This window comes from Photinus pyralis, unplaced genomic scaffold (genome assembly GCF_008802855.1).
Source record: "Photinus pyralis isolate 1611_PpyrPB1 unplaced genomic scaffold, Ppyr1.3 Ppyr1.4_LG4, whole genome shotgun sequence".
NCBI classification, from domain to species: Eukaryota; Metazoa; Arthropoda; class Insecta; order Coleoptera; family Lampyridae; genus Photinus; species Photinus pyralis.
Window position 1 is genome coordinate 26,267,109 of NW_022170511.1, and position 8,555 is coordinate 26,275,663.

The window sequence follows — 8,555 nt, forward strand, 5'->3', positions numbered from 1 at the left end:
AGTGCACTTTTCGTCTTGGGAATGTGACACTATGATTCACAAATCAACAGCATTCATGAACATTAGCTAATTATATAGTAATTTATCTAATCCACATCATAGTCCAGTCAAATTATCATAATACCTTGCATCAGATGTGTCATTTCTAATTTTTTTTAAAAATTGTTAGGCTGAGTATGGACGTCAAAAATCCAAGTTTTCGACATCCAAAGACCTGTGCGAGCAACGCAGCACTCAAAAATATGCCATTTTTTCTATTATTTTTAGGTTTTGGTTAGTTTTAGTTCTGAAGGATAGATTTTAAAGCAATTACTGTCCTATACTATTTGTGACAATTCAAGCCCTTAACCGGCTCTGTAAGTCTAATCGTTTTGGAGATACAGCGTTTCAAAAATTCGTAAATTCTTCAGTTTTAATCAAATTTGCCTTTTTTTGGCATAAAAACCTCATGAACACTTTTACAATTTTGGTCGTTTGGGGGGTGAGGAGTCCATAAATCCACACAGAAAGAGGTAGAATGTTGATATCCTCTGGATCCCCAGCATCTCCCATGATAAGAAAGTTGTCATCTTCTTCTTCTTCAACAAAATCCACTACCTGTTGCATGGATTGCGAAATCTGTGAATTTTTTACTTTTTCCTGACCTTGCTCGACCATTCAAAAGGGACACCGAATATAGAAGATCTGTGACAGTAGCAGAAAGCTTACTCACAACACTATGGTTTGAATGAATAACGCATCATATATAAACATGGATATTTTTCCACTAAAAGACAAAAATCAATATTTAATTTGCTTTCATTATCCGCAATTTTTAGCACTTCCTCAGCAAGTTTATTACGACTCACGACTTACGACAATTCATCGCGCATAATAAGTTTACTTTCTGCGAAGAAAAAACGCAAATTTTGATAAACTAATACAATATAAAACTAATAAATTTACCAATAGTTGAAGCGCCGTATCTCGGAAACTATTAGACCTGCGGAGATCGTTAAGGGCTTAAATTGTCAGACTTTTGTCTAGTTCAAAAAAGTATACGACAATAATTGCATTAAAATCGGTTCTTCAGGAGTAAAACTTACAAAAACCAAAATATGGTAAGAAAAATGACATATTTTCAAGTGCTGTGTCGCTCGCACAGGTCTTTCAATGTCGAAAACTTGAATTTTTCACATCCATATTGATCCTAACAATTTAAAAGAAAAATTAGAGATGACATATCTGATGCACGGAATGCCCATTTTTTGGTCTAATTTGACTGTACTATCATTAGGAACGGCGTAACGATGTGCAGGATAATGCCAGGTAGTTTCTTTTGTTTTCCCTTTCAAGTAATGAGTTGTCGCCTCAGGAGTTATAGTGCAATTTGAGTTGCCTATCCTTACGTTAGCGTTTTGATTTTTTTCTGAAGATCGCGATACATATTTTTTAAAATTGTCATAATAGGTGGAAATAATATCTTTAAGTACCGCCGCAGGAAATACTGTCGGATTTCCAAATTGGTGCTATACGTTTTTCTACTCCCATTACAACGGCTGTTACTTACGAAAAACGATTTTTCTATTCATCGATCTTCCTAAAAAAACTAAGACCGATATTTCAACTTTTTTTAAGGACCGCCGTTCTTTTCATCATTGCAAAGAATATCCACTATCGAGAATTTGAGACTGCAACTGCAAAAGCAGCATTTCATAAGAACGTTTAGCTATTTTTTCCAATATGGCGGATTGACTACAGAGAAGCCTTAAGTCCCCATATCCTGTTTTAATTGACTGTAACAATTTTAAGAAACTTTTACTAAAACACAATGTTACGCCTATGTTCTTAAAGATTGAATTTGTCGAGCTTTTGGCGCGAGGATTTCCCAATGCATAAAGAGGGGATCGATTTGAAGAGAGCGAAAAGTAAAGCCTATTCTGGCGCTCTCCAGATATCAAATATTAATAGACCGATTTTTCAGTCATTTTTTATAATTTAAAAAATTCAGCTATTGAGCTATTATGGGCTAAGAAGGGTTTGAAACCGTAAGTGTGTTTTCATTTTATTTCAATAATTAATTATGCTCATATTTTAGCTTCTTGGTTTAGGTTATTGTTATACCTACTTAATTATAAACTACCGAGAATCGGACCAATCGCCTCGCCATTTCGAATTAAGGACGTTTCACTAAACCATCCACCCAGAGCCGGACCAACCGGAAGAAGACAAGAAGACCGCCACTAACAATCGCAAGTAGCTTAATTACAACTTACGAGTAGCAGATTAGAAACCACTCAATAAAGAAAGTTAGCCGGTGCATGTGGGTACTTTATTTTTTTTTTGATATCAGAACAGTTTTATTGTTCATTTCCTTTTTGATATCGAAATACGGCACATGACTTTGACAGTTTATTTGCAACTACTTGTACAAATTACAGATGACCCGGTTTTTGTAGCAGTGATTTATTACAACACAAACATTAGTACAGAAGTACAAAAACTTAAATAGTTACAATTGTAGAAAGTGACCTCTTATACATTCATCCGCTTTTCTTCTAATTGATGCTCGTACTCTCTCGCATACCCACGGAATTTGTGTTACGATTTCAAATGCATCTAATTTTCGATTTTCGAAGTCATCAAGCGTATTCACTGGTGTTCTATACCACTGTAGATTTAATATGCTCCCATAGGAAACAAGTATAAATTGTGCAGATAAAGCGTATTTTTTAAAAACCGAAATAGTTTAGGAAACTTGTTGGGTTATATGCTGTACGGCCTGCAGAGACCGAAAATTACTGTCGCTCTCCTATCGGAGGCTGACCGGATGATCAGAGGGATCAGCACGCACACAGAAAATCAGCACGTGCATGCCATCGTGAGGGATGGCGGCCTGGGAATCCCCGAACTGCGCCGCCTGGTCTTATGGCTCCTATCGAACCGACTTACCAAGCTATCCGACCTAAACGGCAACCTGACTGCGTCCCTCTTGGCGAATCCGGGCCCCACATATGATTTCATCTTGAAAGTTTTTCTAACCAAAGAACCACCGGATGCCTTTTGGCGCGAAGAGCTCGCGTCCAGGCCCTTCAGCGCGTGGCTCCAGGAGACCGCTAGCGATAGTTCCAGCCGATTCAACCCCCCAGAGTATGGAGCGGGAAGGATTTCGTTCGTGCCGTTCACCTAATATCATAGAACCTCCCCACCAAGGGCCTCCCATACGTCCCAAGGGAGGAGCGTTTCTGCAGGGGGGGGGGTGCGCTCGAGTGGAATCCCTGTCACATGTTCTTCAGGGATGTCCTGTGACCCACCACGAGCTCATTAAACGTCACGACGAAATCGTGCGAAAGGCACACTAGGCAAAAGGGCACGTCTTCCATCAAGATCGTCAGATCTTCAAACCGGATCTCGTTATCTATCGAGGCCCTGCCGAGGGTGTCGTATGCGACGTGCAAGTCTGTTGGGAAGGCCCACGTACACTCGCTGAATCGTGGGACCTGAAGAAGACCGTATACGACCAGCCAAGGTTCCGGGAAATAGCTGCGAGGAGGTGGTCAAGCAAGAGGCTCACCTTCCTATCACTTATGACGGGCGCGTGCGGCATTTGGCTACGTCACAGAATCCCACCGTCGCGGCCCTCAGTCTACCAACATCCTTCAAAGCCACCTGTGTCTCCTCCTGTCTACTCTGGGGGAGTATCCAATCACCGAGCATTCATGGCGGCTCTTATTCGCTACCTCTCAAGGAGACTACGTGAACCGAAGTGTCCTAGTAACAACTTTTGCCGACAGTCAAATTGAGGCGCACGCGTCTAAGAGTCGCGTCGAGTACTAGTGAAACTACGAGGTATAATCAGAAACTAAATCTACGTAAACTTGCCCGTTACAACTTATCTAAATTGTAAATTTTAGCTATCATTATGTAAGCTTACCGCTGGGCAATATCTGCAGCGGAAACACAGTACGAATAATAAATCATTTCAAAAGTAGATCGATGTTTACTTTCTTGGTAGATGATTAATGGAGAGGAACCTCTTTGTACATAAAGGTATGTCCTCCGACACTCTATTCTGCAGATATTTGTACTGAAAGCTTTGACATCACCAATAGATTGCCTTTTATGAGTACGCTCTTCCGACACTTCGTTGTCAAGGTACTTGCTTCACCTTCACCAATAGATATGTCTCGTCCAGTCGATTCATTTTGCCATTGAGTGTACTTTCCTCTGACAAACCGTTTTCGAGATATTCATTCCCCGGGCCCTCTCACCACTGATCTCGAAACGCGTCGCGCAGGAAAGTTGTAGTTTGTACTACCTAACCAATTTATTTCGATGAGACCTTCCATTATAATACCATAAAGTCAGCGGCGCATTTAGACAGGGACTTTAAGGGCTGGAGCTCTGGGCGTCCGCCCCAACGGGGGCCCCGTGGCGATCACTACAACAGGGATTAATAAAAAAAATGAGCCATAAGATGCTAAATTATCTTAAGTTTCAGACTTTATAAACTGCGAGTGTGATTGGACGCACGTTATTGGGTGCGAATGTAACAGGTTCATGCGTGATCCCCTAAATGCGTAGAATGTAGTTCCTCTTCTCTCCAACGACAAATGGAACGAGCGAGGCAGGGAGTACAGAACCGAGAGTTAAGCTACGTCACGATGCGAAACCTTAGAGCATTTGTAAACGGTGTATGTCATCTATGTTAGAGTTTCTTCGTTAAATTTAATCATTACAGTAAGGTCGCGGTAATCCCAGGTTCCGTGCAACCCGAGCTCCAAAAGAAAAACAATATATAGTCCATTTGTTATTACTGTTCTGATATGTAATTAACCCCACTAAATGCAGCGTTAACTTTTTTTTACTTCACGTTGTCGATTTAATATAAATAATTCTCTCAAACAAACTGCAATGCGCTATTGTTGACGTGCAGAATAAGAATGAACAAAGTACGCATCCGAAACGGTTAATCGATTCTAGATCGTACTGCTTACGTCAAATAATGTTAATTGAACTGAATTTCGCTTGCATCCAGTTTTTGTTTACAGCAATGTTGTTTACGCCTACTTGATGCCATGTCATGCAAGCTAAATTCACTTCAATAAACATTCTTTAACGTAAGCGATACGAGCTAAAATCGCTTAACCGTTGCGATACCTTACGTTGTTCATTCTTATTCTGTACGTCAACAATAACGCGTTGCAGTTTGTTTGAGAGAATTATTTATATTAAATCGACGACGTGAAGAAAAAAAGTTAACGCTGCAGTTAGTGGAGTTAATTACATATCGGAATAGTAATAACGGATGGACTTATACGAAGAATCGCATACAATTTTCAGTAGGGGAATTTTTTAACCCTCAGCTCGCATTTACAAACGCACCTTAAATGCGGCTCATATTCAATAGCACTGATCCTTGAACTCGTAGAAATTAATTGGAGAAGGTTTGACATCACTATCTCTTTTCGTTCTCGAGTTAGACGAGGAACAGGCGGACAGACTGACGGACAAAATCATCACATAAGGAGGACTTCTTTCGAAAAAATCCTCTAAAAAAACATCAAAACTCAAAACCCCAAAGCCTTATTCTATTTGTAATCGCCTTGCGCCTGCAATATTGTACGCTACGCACCCCAAGCGTGCGGGTGACGTGTTGAAAGTCAATGGTACTGTGACTTTCGCAGGCCTAGTTCTGAAAATAGATCAGTGGGTTTTTCTGAAGTTATGATAAAAATAGAAATAAAGATGTTTTTCGATAACCAGACATTCATGTAAGTAGGGCCCCCTGAAATTTTAAATTTTTTTTTTTTTTAATTTTCTAATCGAATGATCCACTTATACCATCCCATACGTTTAATAAGAACTCTTGAAAATTCGGTTCTGCCAAACACCATGTGGATTTTCTTCATTCATTGAATTTCTTGAACAACTGGTTTCGTCAGTAAAAAGGATAGTACAATCAAAATTGGAGTTCACTGCTACCAATGGCAGAAATTCAATTTTCAAGGGAAATCTGTGGGAAATGTGGTAAGGGTATAGAAGTGAATCACGTAAGATACGCCATTTGACAATATCCTTTTTCCTTTTCACAGCTGATGAATTTTGCTATTGTTACCAGATTAATTAACAAAGATTTAGAACAATTTTACACCATACACTTTAGAATTTAAATCTTTAATTTTAAACATGTAAAAATGAAGATCGAAGATTCATTAAAACGCACATGGGGTTAAATAAAATAAAATTTCGCTACGAATTTGTTTGCATTTTCGTCTTAAACAATTCGACAGGTGGCCAACTTGTACGTTAACATTTGCTGGAAAGCATTCCCAGTCTGAAGAGCAATGATTAATTTACGTGAAATGGGACCGCTGGAAAACAATCAAGTCCAGCCAGAATCCGCAAACATTCCGATTCGCCCTCGTAATTTATTTATGACAACATATGGCGAATATAATTGGAGCGTTTGTAATTAAAATTAATTCACTGCAGTGTAAATTACTGTTATCTGATTATATTGCAATTACATTCCCATTGCCATAACGTTTTAGCGTTAGATTATGTTACTTGGAGGCCGAGGTTTATTGTCATATAGGGGTATACGAGACGAAGAGCTGCTATCAAAATCTCTCTTGTGAACACTTTGAGGAACATAATGCGGGATAAATTGCACATTAGCATCTTAAATACTAACTAATGAGATAACTTACTGCAAAAAAACACTTAAGATAACCGAACAGTTTTTAATTTGTTTAAACGGAAAGAGAATTCAAAATCCACCTAATGTAAAATTTTGCAGCTTCCTTATTTTTTAACACGGGATTCCACTTTTAAGCGTAGCAAACTGTAACGGTTAAATTTTTGAACTAGTCCTACAAATAGAAAAATATAATTGTACATAATGAAGTACGGTTAGAGGTTTTGTTATACATGCATGTAGCGGAGAATAGTATACTTGTGAATGTAGATTGTAGTTATTGATCTCCAGTGGCGGAGACATTAGGAATTTCGTTGTTAATCATTTGTTCCCGTTTGCTACTGTTTTTACGCAAGCAACTGTTTTGCTAGGTTAGTAGGTTACTTATTATAGGATCCAGTCATCAATTTAAGGGCTGTAAGCGGCCTGCCATGTTTGTCAATGTAGGGAACGTCTATGTTGGTTTATCTGAGGAATTTTTGGAGGTCTTTAGGTCAGAGCCGGTATCTTCAAAACCGATAATAACGTTGAAAATCCTTCCTTTTGATCACCGACCGTTGTGGCACTCCCATGTTTGAGGAAATCGTTAAATCCTTAATTATTGGAAATTTGTCAGTACTCCAGTCTTCTGGGTTAATTACGAAAAGCGATAGTACTTGGTATTGCCGTGTATCATTGTGGATACGTTTATTTTGGGCAATTCTTCACCTTTAGTGTGGTTTTGTTATCGCTTAACGTTCTGAGGTAAGCGCCATTTTGTACACATTGTAGATTGGTAACGATGTTCGTTCTTTTAAGGCTGACTGGATTGGGAAAAAACCCTGTACGTGTATTGCACTGCTTATTGGTTGAAATTGTTCAACGTAGGGATATTTCCGAAAATTGTACAGGTTTTTTTTTTGTATTATTTGTCTAATTTAATAAATTACCTTCAAACTGGGAATCGGTAAATGGAATGCATATGTTTGGCTTGGCTGTGATTGTTGAAGATTGTTTACCTGCGATTGGTGGGTGTTAATTGTACACCGCCTACCAGCTTTTATCGTCACCCCGTATTAGGAAGTGGTGTCGCCTGGTCCACGCCATCTAGTGGGCTGAATGGCCATCTGGAACTGTACAACCGTCTCAGAAGCTACTTCAATAGGATAAATAAAATACTCAAATAACTTACCAAGGCAAGCTCGACTGCGACTACATTACTCCCTGTAAGTTCAAACCCGTAAGTACTTTTGTTAAGGGTATGGCCATACTTATCAAGCATATCAGCACGCCTATGTGATCTGTACAGTAGGTACGTTGTCTGTTTATTATTGTTATAATCTTATATACTTACCGGTTAACGAATATTTTATTGTTGCCGCAGTTTTGCTTTGTTGTTGGTTATGTACCCATGCAGCATCTGATTTTAGCTACCTATTTGCTTATTTATTATATGTATTGAAACAAGGTTGAGTTTTCTTACCTAACATCTGATCGGCAGAGTAACGAGGCAACCGAAGCTGCTAGGAATCACGCCTGGAGAGGTGGGTATCATTACCCGCCGATATTTGGAATAGTTCCTCATGCTCGTCTGTAATATCATTGTGTAGATTCGTTGCACTATGGTAGTATATAAATTTTCGTGATAAAACTCGTATTACTACATGGTAGAGGTATCGCCATTTAAAACGAATGTCATTTACTGGCGAAAGATTGGTAATCCCTTTTGATTTATATGACGCCAATGCATTAAAATTTCAATTAGTTTAACTATTTTTATCTACGTAACTTTTGGAACTTGCTCTAATTTTGAAAAGTTAGAGCAAGAGGTTTTAATTCATGAAACTTTTAAATGGGAATATGATCAAAATGGCGCGAGTCGTTTGATTTTTTTGCA

At 38.8% G+C, this 8,555-nt stretch overlaps 1 long non-coding RNA gene across 1 annotated transcript; it reads right to left on the reverse strand.

Annotated features, from left to right (window-relative positions):
* Positions 1-7,867: 7,867 nt before the first annotated feature.
* Positions 7,868-8,284, reverse strand: LOC116169340. The gene is made up of 3 exons (XR_004144936.1): positions 8,142-8,284; positions 8,013-8,092; positions 7,868-7,959 (listed from the first exon to the last, which is right to left on the reverse strand). It is a non-coding gene; the product is annotated as an uncharacterized LOC116169340 (long non-coding RNA).
* Between the last annotated feature and the right edge of the window lie 271 nt (positions 8,285-8,555).